At 40.2% G+C, this 21069-nt stretch overlaps 1 pseudogene; it reads left to right on the top strand.

The window, feature by feature from the left end:
* Positions 1–337: 337 nt before the first annotated feature.
* The window catches only part of LOC133392713 (neural-cadherin-like), a 368858-nt pseudogene continuing 348126 nt past the window's right edge, over positions 338–21069 (top strand).

Genomic DNA, 21069 nt, shown 5'->3' with positions numbered 1-21069 from the left:
CATTCCTCTACGGGTCAGGTAAAAGTTTTGCTCTGGAGGTGGAAAAGAAAAGAGCAAAAAGTATGTGGTTTCTGGTGCAAAGTGTTTTCAATACTAATGAGCGGTTGCTTTAGAGAGCACATCTGGCTGTGATGGTGTGAAATACTGTTGATTTCTTTTCAATTTTTTTAGATTCCGTTTGAACGTGCATTTGATAAGTTCTCCTGCGTGTTATTCATTACCAAGTATTCCACGCTGCTGAGGAAAAGTTGTACCAGAGAGTTAACGGAAGTAGTAGGTAGTGTGTTTTTCACGGTGGCACATTATATAAAAGTAAATAATAATAGTGGAAAAATTTATGTTTATAAAAGCTGCTTGAGTGAGAGTGCCACGCAAGCGCAAAAAAGAAATACCAGTAGTGCGCCACGCAAAACACATGCAGTGAATACGAGTTGTGGATTTTACTAGTGTTATTGCAACTAATCGGCCTTATCGTGGATCCGCTACAAATATTTTGGGTTCTGACGAACAGCACTTATTTAGGTAAGGACAGATCTAAATGAAAATCTAAAAGTTATTTTATGTTGCTGACCGAGAAACCATGTAATCATTTATCCTTTCATTTTTTTTTTTACATTTATCTGCAAATAAAAATGTCCAAATCTCTTGTTCTTCTTCTTTGGCTCAACAACCGTTGTCGGTCAAGGCCTGCCTGTACCACTTGTGGACTTGGCTTTCAGTGACTAATTGATTCCCCCCCATAGCAGGATAGTCAGTCCCACGTATGGCGGCGCGGTCTATTTGGGGATTGAACCCATGACGGGCATGTTGTTAAGTCGTACGTGTTGACGACTGTACCACGAGACCGGCTAAGTCTCAAATCTCTAGCGACCTGAATAAGATGTCCTCTATGGCACTAGTATCTAGTATCACTTTACCATTTTTATTATCATGTTCAGAGGCCCTTTCCAATTGCAAAGAGATTCTTTGGAATGTTTGATTATCAATCAACTGTATTAAACATCTTTTTTTTTGTTTGCTCCATGCTTTTAATTTGCTCTAGTTCATTTCCTGGAGGAATGCTTTTAGATATGTCCATGACACTTGAAATTGGTGAATGGTACACTAGACAAAATATGAATGAATTTTTACTTATTGTCGCTGAAATTGATAAAATGACCATCTCAAGCACCATTAATTTAAATTGTGTATATGATCGACTTCTCGATCATTTAAGTCACATTCCCAGTATGTCAAGAATTGTATAAGCATGAAACTGCCATAAATCCAGGTATTCCAAACTGTTCGAATGCTTCAGCTTCTGCAATGTGTGTTTCGGTTACAACCACTATCCAAGATAGGATGGTTTTTAACAGTATGATTCAACATTATGTGATTAGACAATAATCCAACCACATTAATTTACAACATCTGTATGTTATTACTTAGTTTATTCTGCAATTGCTACTTACTCAGTTGATGTTTTCTTCATTCGAATCATTTAAACGTAGGATATTATTTACTGAAGGTTGAATGAGCAGTATTCAGTTTTAACTCTTTTTACCTATATTGAGTGGAACAGTTAATGCATTTTTCAGAAAACGACCTACCATCTGATCTTTTGTGATTCAGCTATCTTGATCGTCTCGATCCATTCCAAGTATCGCTGCCATTAGCCATACGACGACAGCGCTCTTGCATTTCCATTTTCAGTTCATCGGGTTTTGCATCTTTTTCCTTGTAACATTTATAACAAGAAAACAACTGTACAAGACCATTTCGATCGAATGATGGACAAGTTCTATTTTGGTGGTTGCTCTGTTCCGTCTGAAGGACTATTTTTTGAACGAATTTGTAAATCCACCGTCACATGAATCTTCGATTGTCCAAATGCTTACGGCACACATACTCACACACACACATGGCAGTTCAATTTAATCGTTCGGAGGTAATGGCGGCATGGACAGGGAAATGCTTCGAGGTACTAAAGAGATTGTACATTGTTTTGAGGAAAAAAGGAAACATTCGGTTGCCACTTACAGCTACAATCTCCTATAATAACGCAAGCCCGTAAAACTTACCAGCCTCCTCCTGCGGTGGACCACCATCGCCACCACGCGTCCATTTGCGTAGCATGTTTGAAACGGCAGCTCTTGCCAACTCTCTCCAATCCGAGGCGTACATGAGAGCGAGGAAGTTTTCACGATTCTCTTGCGGCATTCGTCTGGACAGGGCAAAGGGTTGTAAGCTTCCATCTGTTGCATCTTCCTTCTCGAGCAACCACAGACGACAACCGAAAGATTGCTTCTTGGAAAGTGGATGTTTTCAACGTTTTTGTTCCTTCATCGCTTCATAGGGGTTTTTTTGGTAGTGTTTGATGATGGATTGGGTTGCTTAGATCGTAACACGTTCAGTGTATTTTTCCATTGCGTACTTTAACTTGTGCCAAAAAGGAAAGAAATGTTTTGAGCCCTATACTCGGCGTGCTGTGACATATTTTGACATTTCATGGTTTATTCATAGCGTGTGTGCGTCAACCGCAATTGATTTGCAAATGGGTTTGAACCCGTGGGAGGAGAAAACTAAATCAAGACAGTTGAGAAATTTAAGGGTTGAGTGAAACACATTCCAGAAAACACAACATTTATCGGTGCAAGTTTTTGTGTTAATCGGCATCTGCTTTTAGTATATATATTTGATTAAATCTCCAAACAGAAAACAGCTGGAAATAAAATCCACTACCACCGCATAACAACGCAGCTGTGTTTGGGCCCAAATGACGCGTTACGAGGGTCACATCCTGGTCCCATAGTGGATTGATTGGAACCGGACAGCAATCATTGTTATTGCAAAGCACCAGTAGCTACAGGCATAACGAAAATTTGGTTGTCATCGTTGCACCCCTATTTGTCAGCAGCCTAAGAAAACACACAAATACACACACCCGCACTGTACGGTTCAGTTTGAGTGATTTGACCGGGAAATCTTCACAGCCCCTGGAAAGATAATCAATCATCCAACAACAGTAACTCATTACGCTAGCCAATGCAAGATAGAGAGAACGAATGGCAAGTTAATACAAAATAGTCCCACAACTAGACTTGTTCCACCGCTCGAGTACAAAAGGATTGTGTAGTGCGTTGTTGCTGCTGCTGCTGCTGCTGCTGCGTATTGGTATCACGAGGTTAGGTGGAACGAGCGAGAACCAGCTTTGGGTCAAAAGTGTTAATGTTGAATGAACTGCAACCGAAGCATTTCGTTTTGGGGTGCTATAAGAGCAGGAAAAAATCAATGGGCTGGGTGGAACCAGGAACGTTTCCCGCTTTGTGGCGGGAATGAGTCCATCTTGATAAAGCTACTTACAGATTTAGCAGACCGTAACGTTCCCGGGACAAAAAGCATGAATAATCATTTTTTCAATGGTCACATGGAACTTGAAAGGTTGCGAAGTAAGTTATTAAGGTGAAAGATGAGGACAGAATGATTCGGGTTAAAGTTTATTCTTTGTCATCTTGTTCCTCGAGTGAATGGAACAAAGAATTCGATCAAGTTACTTGCTGCCAATTTGCTGGGCCAATCGTGTTAAATGGATATGATACAACAAAATAAACTTCCTTAAAGAAGCCATTTTTATAACATTTATTAAACTGTATGTTTCCAAGGATTAATTTTGCTATTGTGATATAAACACATAAATAAGCTTCATAAACTGAATCCCAATGAGGGTCAGCCTCTCATTCTCAACACCAAACTCATGCACAAGCGTTGAATCAGCTGAAGTCAATCAGTGACATTACCCATTTTGCCATCATCATTTATTAAACCAAGAAGCTGCTCTCTGTTTTTGATTCAAAGCCGATAAGCATTAACATGCGAGCGAAGTTGCCAACTTATGGTGAAAACTTCACCGTCACGATGGAGACGCCTCCATCGCTCAAGGTGTTCTGAGTAATGGGTCGAGCACAGGCGGCTGCTAACCGATCGATTGGCGGCTTTTGACAAGATGATATTTTTTCCCCATAGCAAAATGCAAGAATAAATAAAACGCCCAGAATAAAACGCAAGTAAAATAAGAAAACATGCTTAATACATGTAGCACATGTATTCATACAGGGAGGTTCGCCACATTCATGCATTTTTGCTTCGACCTCAATTTTCTGTGTGATTGATTGCCAGGGATGTTGCTAATTTTTTGCATTTGTGTACGTGTCATATTTTATCACAAATCTCTGGGTACAAATTCCACCTTTCGTCCTCACAAAGCCAGTACAGAGAAAACCAACCCTCGTTGTGTACGCTGTCAGGAAACCATTAGGCATACCGTGGGCTCCACTTCCACAAACCCCTATCACCTGTATTGGAGTATCTTTGTTCCTGGTAGGGTAGTGGGAAAACCTTGTCCATCCGATACCCTCGTCAAGCAAGCAAGTGCGGATCGGTGTTTTAGGGGTGCAAAGGTCACCCGAGGGTCACGGCGTAAATGTTTTACCTTAACAAAGTGAAAACATCGTATACATCTTTGAGAGAGAGGATTATGTTTCTTTTTTTTTATTCATATGCTACGTTTTCATTCATCTCATTCGTTGTGAAGATATTAACCAATGGGAAGGCAATGTTCGTAACAGATCTTGACCATCTTATAACACCATCACAGTCATTATAAAAGGAGAACTTCCGATACAAAGTGTTGTAAAACCATCACCACAACCTGACCATCGCTCGAAGTGCGCTTGGTTCAGCAAGAAAGAGGTTATAATGAAAACAATTATCCCAACGCACCAACCTTTGCTTTTTTCATCAATTAGTTGGAAAAATTTGAGCTGCGGAATTCTCCAATGACATCTCCCGTTTGGCTTCTAAACTGTGGCAAGTGAGTAGAAAAATGGAATATCTTAGTACAGTTCTTTTCAACCCTCAGCATGCATATTAATCTTCATGGATAGATAAAAACAAAAAACAAAACTATCAAAAACGGAGCGGTTCATGGTGTTGCGTTTGTTGGTTGGCAAATTTTGATATTTTTCTTCAAGGTAAGGTTTCGTTCGCACGATCGCATAAAAGTCGGCAAGAACTACCGACACACGTAAAACTCATACGCAAAAATATTAAAATGATATTTTATGCAAATAATTGGGTTTTCTTAATTCTTGGCTTTGGGCATCTGTTGAGTGGTTTGTGGTGGCTTTTATGTGCCTTTCAGGCTAAGAAAGCTTTAGTCTTAGTTGTTTTTGGCAGCACAAACACACCGCAAATCACAGCCTTTACGCTGATCGGGATGGGTTGTTTGTACCAAGTTAAGGATGTTTTTTTGCCTGTTTGTAATGATTGCTTTCATCACAGTATTTTATCACAGATGGTTCATCTGATGACGAGGTACGAAGTTAAAAAAAGTACCTGCCATTTACATGCTTCACACCCCCACGGTGGCACGCGGAACTGACCGACGATCACTGGCCTGGAGCGCTAGTAAAAAGCGCAATATTACAGCCTTTTCATAGCCCATTCGCTATTGTAGACTAGTTATTGGTTTTCGTCAAATTTCCGGTGTATTCAGTATTTTCTAGGGTTTCATTGTTTTGGAACCTTAGAGTTACAAAGGAATTGTATGGGTGTTACATACATAACTGTCACCAAGTAAAATAACATAGTTGTTTATTAATGTTTAAGTTACATGAAATATACAAGCTTCCCCGGGCGTATTCAAACTGCTGTTACGCCTTGAGTAGCTGGATAAACTTTCTTAGAACTGACTTTATGTGTATTTAATGTTAATTGCACAGTTTAAAATTTAGTCTGTCTTCGGTCGATTGACTTTTGCTACTACCGCTAACTCTCTCGATGGCACCTATTTTCGAACAGCTGATCAGTTTTGACCGCCTTTTGACCCTATTTTGCGTACCGCTGCCGAACTTTGTCCTAATAGGTCCTATTTTTGTTAGGCTAGCTGTTTCGTCTTTGGATATATCTTTTTGTTTTATATCTGTTTCACAGCGCCATCTGGTGCTTTCCTCGTAAATTATTCGAGGTGTCCTTAATAGCTCGTTGTTTTGATTAACATTACGGCTGCTGATCTGCACGAAGTAGATATCGTGCCAACACAAGCTCTGCAATGGATTATGTCTGTACTGTTTCATTTCCTTCTAAGCATTAAGTGAATCTCGGAGTGGATAAGTAGTTTTCTCGGAAAATAAGTTGCTCTATCCATTAGCAAATAAAGCCATAGGATAAAACACAACGTTTTTTACCGTTTTAACTGTTTTGCGCCAGCAAGTTATAAAGTATGGAACAAATCGGATTAAAGTTTGATAAATCGCACAGCTCTCATGGGCTCAAAGTTTACTTGTACTGACATGCGTCTACTAACTTATGTAAGTATTTAATGGTTACTTACTTACTTATCCGGCGCTACAACCGATTTGCGAAAAAGAGATATGATTAAACTAATTCTAGATTCAATTATGATGGGTAGCTTCTTCTTCCGATATCGCGTCATACCAGACATGGATTTTGTGTGACATTTTCCTCCGGCCAAAACAAACTCGGCTCAAGATCCTACACAACATTAATTATTCATGTGGCATGAGCATGTTTAGTACCTCCGTTCTCAGTGAGGAATGTGTACCAGTTTGGAATGTTACCTTTTCCAAATGCCTCAGTATGTTCCTGCTCCTTTCCCTCTATCTGCCCTTATCACACACTCTCTACTCTACTACCAGACTGGCATACATTTGTCTGAGATCCGAGTTGAAGTACAGTTTTTCGTTTGATATTCCTTTTTGTTGCCGTCTTGTTGGACAAGCATTCCTGGTGATGAACGGGAAAAACTTTCATCTTCCTGCTGGCTAGGAGATAAACCGTATCATATGTTTGCCGGAAAGATATTCTGATGAAATTAATGTCTCACATTTCATCATGTTGGGCTACCGGAGAGTACGGAGACTATACAGCACATTAGCAGCCAGATCAGATTTTCAATGACTTTGCTGCGGCATTTTAATCACTCGTAGCAGTCAGTCTTGAGTCGGGTTTAAACATTCTCACGATGTGCTTTATGAGACGGTCTTACGGTTGGACGATTAAGGGAAGCTTAACAGGAAGCTTAACGTTTTCTGACTTCATTCTCAGGAATCTTCTTAAACATTCCACAGTGCTGTGCTTTTTACTCGGAGATCAAGATATTTATGATATTGATAGTTATATGAAATAATCCGGAAAACATATATGTGTATGTAAAACATGCTTGTTTTCAAAAAAAGTAGAAAAACGATTTGTTTCTTGCACTTGAAATTTTAAAAATCCCTCCATACGCAAATTAACCTGAGAAGAGGCAAACGTAACCCAAGAACCATCTTCCATAAGACAAAAAATTCGAACTATTTTATTTGTTGGAAATTGAATTGAATTGCATTGTAGTTAGTTTAGAAAATTTGATTAATCGAAATTGCATGTTTTCGTGAATTGTTTCAAATGGTGAAATATTTCAATTGAACTAGATCAGTTACGGATGGGATTTGGAGAATGAACTCTTAGGATTAGGATGAAAAGCAAATGAACTATGTAATGAAATGACAAGTGAATAAACATTAGCAAAATGATTGGCGCAAAGGACACAACGGCTTATCCATTCTCTTCGGTTTTTGGTAATCCGTATATCACAACCAGCCTTTTAGTGATAATTTATCACAGCATTGCTCTAAGACAGTCATTACAGTCACAGTCACATATTGGCATCTTTGTACCTTTTGATTCCCCTCGGTTTGCTTTTGCTCCGCCTTTTGTCCAGTACTGTGCTTGCATATACCGCTTTATTCCACCACAATGAACGTCATTATCTAAAGTATGCGATATTTATTGATTTTGTAGCCGGCACGGCAATGGCTGATACATGCCACACTTGGGAAGCAGGACGTGAAGTGCCGATTCAATTTTTTTTTATAATGCATAACATGTTTATATTCTTTCTGGCACGCCAGTATGGTCATCTCGAATTGAGTAAAACTTCAATTACCATACGTTACATGCAACCCAGCAACTGGAGCAATCAATCAAACCTAGTGCCTGGAATGGCAGCAAAAAGTGGACCATCCTTTTGTTCGCTTACCATATCCACCGATATCACGAATATTCAACACGTCGTTAATTTTCATAGCCATCTACGCTACTTTTAATTATCCTGCTGCACACATTTCTCTGCGTGTGTTGGCGTATGTCCCTGCATTCTTTTTTTGTTTACACATTTTCGTTCCGAGCAACCGTCGGCCGAGCTCGAAAGGCCTTTCTTGGACTTTCGGAAAGCAATCGAAGCTCGCCTCACCAACGGAAATAAAAACTTCACTATAGCTATGCCAGCAACGGGACGATGTGGCAAACAGATTTATATTTTTTAATCATTTTTCACTGGGATGAAGCTGAACCATGCGCCTTCGTTTTAGTATTCCCCCGGTGGCTTTGGCTGTCGACGACGATGATTGCCAAAATTTAACGTAACTTTCGTTGATTGCACGTGCAAAGTCGAACGATATATGTGATGAAAGGGAGCGAGAAAAAAGGAAAAGCCCGGCCCAGTGGAAGCACACGTTCTTGTCTCGTTACAAAAAACAGGGGAGCTGTTAGCCGATCCGTGACAGACACGCAAAGATGCATGATAGTGCATCAGGAAGAAAGCGAAGCCATTTATCCACCGATCGTTTCTTTTCTTTCGTTGCGTTCGCAACGTCTGGATGTGTTGAAGTAGAAGGAGATAGAGAAATAGAAGGAGAGGCAGGTTTTTCACATAAGCTGCCGTTGTAAGGATCGTAACGAACGGCAAGCTTTTGTGAGCACGCTGCAACGCCCTGCGAGTTATCGGTCATTCAATCGAAACGCTTTGGAAGTAATTGCGTGCATAAGCCGGTGAAAACATTGAAAAGGGTAAGGTTAATGTTGATCTCTTTTTTTTGGAACCATAAGTTTGTGCAGACGATCCCGAACAAGGCCCTATGGAAATAATTCATCACGTTGCATTCAAAATGGCTATTCATTCGAGGGAGGCACATAGTCGCCCAATTGCTATCTGGGTAGATTGCTCCATACAGTCAGCAAGCGTATCACGGAAATAGATGGCATTTAAGAAACTGCGTGTCGAGATTTCCCTCGCATAGCGACAAGCGTACGTTCGGACGTGCGGAAGGATTAAATGAATCAGAAACTGTCGCTTGTGATTTACAAAATCTGCAAACTGACCGTCAATAACAGATTTCGTTTGCATAGTGCGAGCTGCAAACTTCCTTGAAGCTTCCACACTTAAATCAGACCCTAAACGGACGATGGCCAAGCGATGAGGACGCTATTGCATCGCATGACGAATATAAATCATCGCCTGTCATGGGGCAACACAACGTCCCGCCCGACCGGAACACGGGGATAGAACATGAAGTACCGTCGCTACACCCGGTATGGGGAAGTGCTTTCGAGCGTGACTAAAATATATCGAGGCAAAGTAGCATCCTGTCCCTCGGAAGGAAGGTAAAGAACGTGCACATGCTTTGGAATGACGTTCAAACATAATTGCAACGCCTTTATCTCAATCGTTGTTTTAATTTTTTTCTCCATTTTTTACATAAAAGTTTATTGATTAACTAAAATCACTCCCTGCTTTTTAGTACAATATTTGAAAAATAAAATCAATATTGAATAGAGTTGTTTGAATTCAATATTGCAAATTATTTTTAGAAAAAACTGTATTTTAGCATTCATTAACGACTCCTGTGAAAAAAATGATCTTCAATTGAATCAGGAGGTTTTTATACACGTACGATGGCAATTCCATTGAAATGCTATGTAATTCATGAATATTTAAATAATGAGGATTACATAAAAGGAGCAATTCTATTACAGTCGCAATTCAATGGTTGAACGCTTTTTAGTTGGCATGTAGTTGACAAGTTGAACGCTCGAAATTTGGCTGACAGAGCAATGAAAAATAAAAATAAAATAAAATGAAATAAAAATACGTGTTTAAGGCAATTTATTTTAAGGTTATTGCATTAAAACATATTTTTGAATGTTTTTTGTTGCAATTTTTATCTAACTACTTTTGATATTCTATTAATGAGACTCATCTAACTATATGTATCAAACATTGTACCGTCTATAACATTGTAACATATAGGATTTCCTTAACATCGTTACTAGGATCATTTCAAGAGCATTGCGCTTAATACAACGGGCATTGCATTAATACAAAGTGCGAATAATGCTCGCAAAACACGATGATGTGACGAGCATTACATTTCCATAGCCAAAAGTAAGCAATTTCAATAAAATGGGAAGCCGGTTTGTGAAACTAATGAATATTCACAGGTTTTTAAAACCGCCAAAATACGGTATTTTATTCCAACTAATCTTTTTTTTGTAAATTTATGTGAGATACCAGGCGTCCCCATCGAACAAACTTATTGCTTTATGCACATCGTACGTTGATACGACCGGGCCATATTGCTAAAACCTGCTTTTTTGTGAACAGAGCAAAAATAGAGAAGGAGAAAAACATATGAAAACCTTTCTGTAAGCGACTTATGAAAAACGAATTATTGAATAAAATAACTTTATCCTCTTAAAAAGCCATCAACTTAATTTTAATACAACACAATCAATTGAAGTAACCCTTTATTAAGCAACGTATGTCACGTTCCACAATACATACTAATGCACTACTGTTTAGTTACTTAACACAAACCTACTTAATTAATGCTTCTTGATGTCAAGAGCCTCGTAGTGAGTGCCAAAAGGTGATTTAACACATCCCACCAGAAGCACCTGCTGACAGTTTAATTTCAAACATACACACTCGATTTGAGTGCGGCTTGAGTGTAATTTTCCATTGAAATGCTATGTAATTCATGAATATTTAAATAATGAGGATTACATAAAAGGAGCAATTCTATTACAGTCGCAATTCAATGGTTGAACGCTTTTTAGTTGGCATGTAGTTGACAAGTTGAACGCTCGAAATTTGGCTGACAGAGCAATGAAAAATAAAAATAAAATAAAATGAAATAAAAATACGTGTTTAAGGCAATTTATTTTAAGGTTATTGCATTAAAACATATTTTTGAATGTTTTTTGTTGCAATTTTTATCTAACTACTTTTGATATTCTATTAATGAGACTCATCTAACTATATGTATCAAACATTGTACCGTCTATAACATTGTAACATATAGGATTTCCTTAACATCGTTACTAGGATCATTTCAAGAGCATTGCGCTTAATACAACGGGCATTGCATTAATACAAAGTGCGAATAATGCTCGCAAAACACGATGATGTGACGAGCATTACATTTCCATAGCCAAAAGTAAGCAATTTCAATAAAATGGGAAGCCGGTTTGTGAAACTAATGAATATTCACAGGTTTTTAAAACCGCCAAAATACGGTATTTTATTCCAACTAATCTTTTTTTTGTAAATTTGTGTGAGATACCAGGCGTCCCCATCGAACAAACTTATTGCTTTATGCACATCGTACGTTGATACGACCGGGCCATATTGCTAAAACCTGCTTTTTTGTGAACAGAGCAAAAATAGAGAAGGAGAAAAACATATGAAAACCTTTCTGTAAGCGACTTATGAAAAACGAATTATTGAATAAAATAACTTTATCCTCTTAAAAAGCCATCAACTTAATTTTAATACAACACAATCAATTGAAGTAACCCTTTATTAAGCAACGTATGTCACGTTCCACAATACATACTAATGCACTACTGTTTAGTTACTTAACACAAACCTACTTAATTAATGCTTCTTGATGTCAAGAGCCTCGTAGTGAGTGCCAAAAGGTGATTTAACACATCCCACCAGAAGCACCTGCTGACAGTTTAATTTCAAACCTACACACTCGATTTGAGTGCGGCTTGAGTGTAAACATCCGTATTGACGTTTCGTGCCGCAAACAAGCCGACTCTCATCAAATATCGATTTGTTGACAAGCGCTTTAGTCTAGTCTGAGTCGTCACGCAGTCCATCCACCTTTAAGGGTACAGTAGGTATCGCTCATCTTCGCTCATTGAAACCAGCTCCGTGTTAGTCATCGGAAGTCCTTATCAAATAGTATCCACCTGCACTTCCACCGCGTTTTTGGTTCTTTTTGTTGGTATGTTCTCAATCGTAAGTTCTTACAAGCAGCGGGATTCTATCGTTTTCGCACGCCTGTAGCAATTTGTCATCGCTTCCGCTAACGGTAAACATGTACCGGACAGGTCGCAAACAGGTTAACAACTTGGCGGCAACAACCCTAAGGGACATTCGGCCGTTCTATTTTTTGTATGTCTGGGTGTTGAGATAGATGAATCTATCATTTTTTCTGAGGCTGATCTGGCTGCTAATAGCTGATGGTGGTGCGTTCTAGGTAGTGACAAATCCCAGCTGGGCACAAATCAATGTCAGTTTTACTTGAATGACTTTTTCATGAAGACATGTCTCTTGTTCCAGTACTGTTTACTTAAGAAGGATTAAACAAGACAAGAACGCAGAATCAAGTCTAGTGAGCAGCAACTTCACAAGGTGCTGGGAAACTGCTGCCACGATTACCAGAAGACACGCTTGTCGATGGTGTCCACTTGTCGATTAGTTACATTATGCCTAGGGCAAGAGAAGCTTTTTCGGCTGCGCGATACGTGCTCGTGTATGTCAGCCAGCCAGAAGAATAGGGTAGAAGTACATCCTTCAACCGAGCACAATACAACCTTGATGTCAATGGGATTTCGTGATGTCACTTCATCATTACACGGACGCTATCCGGTGATAGAAAGTAAACCTTTAGAAACCGCAAATGTGAATCGATTTGAAGAAATTAAAGTCCGTGGGAGAAGTTGGCTGGATGAAACATAGGAAACATTATTTGGCATCGTGTCTTGGCCTACATCTGCATCATATCCTGTGCTCAACTGAAACACGAAATGTCACGAGCAGTGGCGAGTCTCTCATCGCACTGCTCTCATGGTATCCCTTTATCATGACATCCTTCATTGCCGCCTGTTTGAAGAAGCTGGACGGATGTCTAAGCATAAAGAGGAGAAACGCTGAAAGTCTCGCCATACATCACAACATACGCTTGCTACATACGCTACAACGCTTGCTACATAATGTTAAACCATCATACTAGTTGAAAAAACAGCCTTCTCATGAGGGTTGTGTATATCTCATAACATTATTTATTTTCATCGAATTGGCTTTAGATCTTTTTCTTCTTCTTCTTTGGCTCAACAACCGATGTCGGTCAAGGCCTGCCTGTACCCACTTGTGGGGTTGGCTTTCAGTGACTAATTGATTCCCCCTCCCCCCCCCCCACCATAGCAGGATAGTCAGTCCCACGTATGGCGGCGCGGTCTATTTGGGGATTGAACCCATGACGGGCATGTTGTTAAGTCGTACGAGTTGACGACTGTACTACGAGACCGGCTATGTCGGCTACGAGTGACTGGCTTTACATATGTCATTAAATTCCGCGCACGGGTTCACGTGAGATCGTGTATGTCAACGATATCCCTCATTCATACACTTTAAAAGCCATGCTGACAGGACTTTTGCGTTGAACGTCTTTTGTCTTATCGTCCTCTTCAATGGCATGATGGTGTGAACGTTTCGTGAAACAATAAAATATTGTTTACGACATCTGGGAAATGTCATGTACCGTGCCGCTGCACCGGGATGATATACACATTCACCCAGTGCGAGCTGGCGGTAATCAGCTTCCGCGAAATTGAATCTCCTAACCGCATGTTGTCTGATGGCATTATGTCAGATTTGCGACCTAAAGCATACGAGATGTGCGTTGAGGTGGTGCTAAACCATGCATTATTCCTACTGGCGAAAGGTACTGATCTAAGCGTATGTGTGTGTGTTGGTGTGTGTATGGGCTCTTTGTAATCTGGCATTAGCCGTGATGTCATGTGAAGACAACGTCAAGGAATTTTCCGCCGCTATTCCGTGAGCGCATCGAAAAAATTCTCATCATTCCCGTGTTGCCAAATGCGAGTGGTCCAAAACAGCCAAAGTCATACAAAATTATGAAAAAGTCAGTGCCTTTGCGTTTTGATGTCCACCCTACGTTTACCGAGCCGAACCGAATAGTTGTGTTCGATAAACAAGTATACGTATCAGGTAGCAGCATTTGTATTGCTTACCTGCCGTATGCCGCTTTGATACCGAACAAGACACATAGACAACGCATTTAGAGGACCTGTGCAGTCGTGAGGAAATGTCTATGAGTCTCTTTTGCCATTAGATCCTGAAGAGTGAAGCATGCATACCTTTCGGGTACTTTCGTGGTATAATCTATGCTATCGATTTTGCATTCGGGGATGGACAATCCCGTGGGCGTCGTGTGGATGATCCAATGACTTCAGGAATTGTGGCATTTATAATTGTGGTGTGTGTGCGATATGTGTTTGCGAGTGTGTGTGATTATCATGTGTTTGTGTGTTTTACGTGTGTGCTCATCGTAGTTAAGCCGTCTAAAGCAGCGTCTCAGTCCAACGTTTTTAAAGCTCACGCGTGGTGAAAGATGAAATTGAGTGATCGTTTAACGCATGCTTTATCACAGCAACCACTAGGACGGATTGGAGTTGCATTCGTTCAAAAGGCTGAGAGGTAACAAGTTATTATGAGTCTTTTTAAGCTACTGGGAATTATAATCTTTCCCATCTAACCACACATAACCAGATTCTGGGCTCGTTTTGGATGAATTAATGACAATTGGCTGGTAATTGGCATTTTTGGAGCCGCTGACGACAATCATGTCTCTGCTCATTATTCAACCGATTAGAAGCATTTGAATGACATAAGCTTTTTTTTATTCAGTAGGAAGCTTTTCACCATTAAAAACCGGCAAACTAGCCACAGCTTCCGTCCTCCTATTACCACAGAACATCAGTTGGGATTGAAGTCGACCAAGCCTGTGTAAAATTGTATCGTCCCTAAAAGACTGAAAGCCCATCATAGACTTGATCGGTCGAGTGACATAAGAAAATAGAAATCAGATAAAAAAAATGTGTTTCCCAAAGTTGCCAGCTTTATGAAAAATTGTTGAATGGAGTTTTTTTAAAATCCTTCAGAATAACCACACCTACAAAAGACAAAGCGAAAGAGTATTCAATAATTTATATTTTTCTTATGTGCAGTTCAGCGTAATTATGGCTTTTCATTCTTCACCAGAGCTCTTAACAATTGGACCAGATACGTTGGCAGTTTTGATTTCGCACACACTCACTCAATTACACAGTATTTCTCTTAAACTATGAACCATTTAACGAGACCGTTTGACCCTTCTTGCTGGGACCAAACTCATTACGAAAGCAATCTTTTAATCAAGTTGTTCTAGCTTTTAATTCTGAAACCCAACCATTTTGGTGTTTGTTTTCTTTTTGTTTTGTTTGATTTTTCCTTGATGCTTTTATCAGCTACGTTCTCTTTTCCTCAACGGTTGAGGAAATAAAAAAACAGGCGATGGCTATCAGGACTGGGCAGTGGACGTCGCAATCAGCATTTCTGGTCGTGCGCTTTAGTCTCGTGCGGCAACGAAACTAATTCGATTCTTGGGGCAAAAATCAAGGTTTTTCCCTTCGGATGAATGAAAACTCCAACTGAAACGCTGCTCTATCCTCATTCTAGATATCCGGTAGAGTGTCAAAGCAGGCTCCTGGAGCTATGTGGGGCTCGAAGACTTGTCCAAATTTTCAAAGTGTTTTCAGTTGCGGCGGAAACGATTTTTGATTCTGGTGCAAGGAAAATCAGGACGGCTGGTGTAGTTTCCGTTCATTATCGATTTGGCAATTCTAATCAAGTTCCTACGTGCGAGTGACTGATTGCGTGATTCAAGCTCTAGTGGAAGGTGAAACCTGGGGGAGTAGTAGCGAGGGACAGGTTGAGTGTTGATCATTGCGAGATTGGGATTTGATGAATTGTGTCTTTTTGTCTGTTTTCCGTTTCAGGTAAGCGATGGCGCAGATGCTGGCAAAAGATACAATTTCAGAAAGAAATGACATCCTCCTCTACAACGACAATTGTGGCAATGTTGCAGAAGCTGGATCCGGCGGGCTTATCAGGTGGAAGTGTTAATTAAATGTTTGGATGTAGGTGATCCCATTTCGCATTACAATTTGATTCACTTGATTCTTAATTGTTCTTCAAAAAGGCGAATTAAGGCGAAAGCAATCACAGATGCGAGACTTCATTTGAATCCAAAGGTCAATCGTACTGGGTTGAGGCATGTCGACCGGGATGTTAAGAATGAGGCGATATTTCAAAGCCCTCTACGTAACGTAATTAGTGTCATGCAAGAGTTTCTACTTCCATCCATTTTTGGTTTTATTTCTTCTACAATGAGGGACAGAGATATCGTTCCTGGAATGGAAGCCAACATACAAGCATAAGCTGGTCATCATACAGCACGATCATACAGTACCGGGTGTGCTGATGCAGTGCGGCAGTACTCGTGGTGAAATTTGGTGTCTCAAAATCATGTCTTTTGACACTCCCTATTTGGGTTCCATCGCCACTTGGCTCTTCTTCTAGCTGAGCAACACGATGGTTAATAATTTTAACGTTTACCAACACTCAAATGAGGAATAGATTAAGCCTAGTTTGAACTATTGGTGGAAAGCTAAGGGGAGACATTATATTATCGAGGGTGTTGAGGCTTAGGGGTTTATGCTTAAGCTGCTGATGTTTCGATAAAAGACAGTGAATCTGAATGATAGCTTCAACAGTAAGCCACAAAAAATCTACCTGTCCAGTAACGGTTGCAGCTGTAACGACGGAGAGTGTAACCAAAGACCATATTTGACAGAACAAGTATTAGATACATAAATTGGCTCAATATTCAAATTTACCTTTCAGATTGAGCAAGTAAGCAAATATAAAGCATCTAACCTTTTTGTTAAAACAAGCTTCAAACTTGCACCTCATCAATTGCATTCACAGATGTAGGGGAAGGTAGGTAAAGACGGACACTGCGAGTAAGATGGACACTTCTCATAAATGCATCAAAATGGTAATTTTCAAAAAAATCAACAATACAGCATCCTAACTTAAAGTTAAACAACAAATTTGAGAACATTTTTGGCATCATATATGCAAAATTGGTTAAATTCACGAACAAAATAAATTTTCAATCATGAGAACCCTTGTGGATCTAATTTGACTACTGCCGATCTTAAGCTCTACAACTTGTATTGTTTATATTTCCGGAAGTTTTATTTCATAAATGAGTTGTCGTGATCATTAATGAAAAAACTGGCGAAAGAACGAGAGTGAAAGTAATACACACTATTGTCTTCTGATGGTTTAAACATCCTGACACCAAAGCGGGAAAGACAGACACTTTGTTTTAGGGAAAGATGGACACCGAGTGTATTGATTTATTTTACTTCTTATATCAATTGGTGATGAATAGATTTCTTCAAATACCTTAAATAAGGGTATTCCGAAGCTATAAACCAATCAGCAACAAGAGAAAGTATTGAAATAAGCGAGAAATGAAACACCGGTCAACATAGTAGCCATTCGTTATGCTATTACTCGCTCGATGCTGATGAGGCGCTTCACAAAATCCAATATCTTGTCACGACTTGGACAACTACAAGCAATAAAAAGATGAGGCATTGATACAACATAGTACAGAAATAGATAAGAAATTCGATGGGATTACAAATATCACATTTTGAAGTTTGACATGGTGGAAAATGGATTAAACTATTAACAAGTACCTCAAAAAATACTGGGGTCGTGGCCTTTTCGCAGAGTAATTTCCTTAAAGGAAGTTCTAGACTATTGTTCTGTGAGCTGAAGCAACGTCAGCTGTAAGTGCGCAATACTTCAATAATGCTTTAGATGCTGCATTCTACGATATATTGCAAGCGCCACTTACAATTCCTAAAACCACGGCTGAATGAACCGTCGTTGAATAGACCAAAAATTGGTTAATAAACGTACCAGGACGAGGAAAGCGATAGAATTGGTTAAAATACTGTAAAACTCTTCACTTTCCAACGTCATCTACAGGTGTCCATCTTACCCTTCATGGTGTCCATCTCTCCCATATCAGGTGTCCGTCTTACCCGAACATTTCAAAACTGCACGCAATAAATCATGGTTTTCATTCATGAAAAAAAAGCAAAAATCGATGGAAACTCAAAAGTTTTAACACATTTTCTGATAAAACATGAATGTAAGATAATGTATGCACAGTTTCATGGTCGTTGCACTTATATATCCTTAGAATTTTACCATTTCCCTTAACGTGTCCGTCTTTACCTACCTTCCCCTACACTTTTGTAAACATGTCATTGTTACGATCATTCAAACATTATCACAGCAGAACGCCCAACTCATACGAGTCCGTATGAGTCCACATGCCCATCATAGGTTCAAGCCTAGAATTGACCGTTTCTCCGAGGCAAGGACTTACTATTGGGCTGCATGGGACTGAATTTATGTCTCGTGTGAATGTCTCAAATACCTATATAGACCGCCATGTCCGCGTAGGACGTTAACCCAAATAGAAGAAGAAGGCCAGGGATGCCTCTGCTGTATGAAACATTCCATCGTGGTACACAGGTTCTTTCGCACCATTCGCTTTGTAAACGCAACACGGTATGTAAGCGTATTGTTCGCACGCACTACCTTCTGCACTAGACCAGGCATCAAAATAGGGACGATATCACTTTTATCCAATCCGATGCTCCTCTGACCGAAGGTTGCATGCGGGTTCGAACACTAAGTGTACTAGTTAGCTTGTGGTACGAGCTTAGCACCGTTCGCACAGAAAGTTTCTGACCAGAGCATGGAATGTCGTGGGATGTATCAAATGAAATATTTATTTCACTGCGTACTTGTTTTTTTCTGCATTCTTCCACTGGAGGATACTTGCTGGGATTTGTTAGCCAACGGTGTTTGAGCTCTTTCTAGTCAGTTTCCAACTAAAACGGGGCACCATGTCGCTCATAATACGTATAAAAACCATACTCGACCTACGGGAGGCATACCTGCTGCAGTAGGTGTTTTCAGCGATGCACCGTCCCTGCACATCCTGCAAGACCACGGACGTATACAGTATAAACTTGGACTCAATGTTTGGTATTTTTGCATAATCATGTCAACAGTTATGGTTTCGGTGTGCTGTTCTCCAGTGGCTGCACTAGCTGTGGTTTGCACGGGGTTGCTACCCGAAGTGCAATAAAGTTTGCTTGGATGGCCATATTCAAATCCCATCGCCACTTTCGCTGCACACGCACACATACAAAAATGCTCTATGTTGTGCCTGCGTAACGTACCAACACTTTGAAGAGTTCTTCAGTAGCACAGTATGAACGCGCATTGGTTGGTTTTTCCAAACCACAGTCTCTGTTTCGTTGTCCTACCATACACCATCGAGTATTGGATCATGTTACGGCACCAGCAGCCGTTCAAAACCAGCAAGTGAGCATAAATATTTGCGTTTTGTTGTACCGTTTGCTGCTGGCAGTTTTCGGGGTTTCGGAGGGCGGTAGCTTTCACTCGGTTAAGTTTACACCCCGTGTACAATGGAACGGCGCAGTGACTTAGAGCAAACCGTCGAGCCATTAGCGGTACTCGAAGCGCACAGCTGCCCGCACTAGCAAGGGACTGGACACGAAACTATCTCGAGTGGTTTTATCGTGGTATAGGTGAAAAAAATCATGAACATACGACTTGTTGCATGTCTGTGAGCAGCCAAATTTACCAGCAGCGGTAGCTGATTTTCTATTCCGATATTTAACCTTCCCACAGAAACAAAAAACTACTAACCAAGCAGCACAATGCGCAAACAATGGCATGGACATTGCATACCACAGGTGCCAGGAGGTAAGGATGGCTGCGCAACCTACAGAGAACATTAATTTTAAACAACAGTTGATGCATCTTCTTACGATGTGCTAATGTTTCGAATGAGATTTCTGGTTCACGGTGTACGCCACACCCCGAGGAAGAGCACGCAGTACAACAAACGACTCGTATAAGCTACAAGCACCATCGTTACCGTTACTTTACACAATCTACAGTTTGTAAAATCACTTATCTTTCCTGAACGACCCATTGCACCGGACGTCGTTCCATCCTCAGAACGGTCATACGCTCTCGTACCGCAGGTTCCAATCTTCAGCAGACAAATTTTTTTCGTGTCAACCAATTCTCTGTTCATGCATACTAACACAAAATGTACCCTCAAAATCCCTTCCCGAAGCTGTCCAGTATTGATTGACGGCAATGCCCGATGAACAACGGCCGCAGTTTTTCATTTTTCTTATTGTTTACCCTCACCGGCGGCGGATGGTAAGGCGGTCCATCCAGACCGTGAACAAGATGAATCAGGTTAGTGATGGCACGTACGCGCTCCCGGCAAAGGCGGTGTCGCTATTTTCGATCGAAAAGAAATTATTGTAAATTGGATCCACCACATTTCTCACAGGATACTGGCGCCGAGTCACTCATGTGCGGTAAACGGTCGTCAGTGACTCACACATACTCGTTAACACAGACTGTCCCGCTAACTTTTGGCTCGAATGAAGAACGCCCAAGATCGCCTTTTGGTGTTCTTTCGCTGCTACGCCGATGATGATGTGCGATGCCTGAAAAGTTTCTATTGCTTGCTTTGAGGTGAAGTGAGCAGTGTAAGTGGGGGATGACTCGAAACGAAACCGTCTCGAGATGGCTGTCGTATTGGACGTTCAAGTGGATGTAATTCAATGAACGGACCTTGCGACTTAATAGTACTAGTCGTTGAAATTCAATATGAGAGAAATAGAAAGAGAAAGGCAAACTGAGATAAACAAAAAGCTTGTGACAATCAAGATGAAAACATCATCGAGGTTTTTCTGAAAAAAAAAAATGGTAGAACATAATAGCATTAAATTTCCATTTAAGTTTCCTTTGAACCGAATTGGTCATCTAGAATGTATCGTTGCACTGAGTTTATTTGAAAGGTTATTGAATTTATCGCTCATAGCCAAAACTAAGAAGTTTTTACTTTGGACAATGTTATTTAGCTTAAGTGGAACGAACCAACTAATTTATAAACAATTATTTTA

This window comes from Anopheles gambiae, chromosome 3, assembly GCF_943734735.2.
Source record: "Anopheles gambiae chromosome 3, idAnoGambNW_F1_1, whole genome shotgun sequence".
NCBI classification, from domain to species: domain Eukaryota; kingdom Metazoa; phylum Arthropoda; class Insecta; order Diptera; family Culicidae; genus Anopheles; species Anopheles gambiae.
This window is presented reverse-complemented; position numbering and strand designations above follow the sequence as displayed.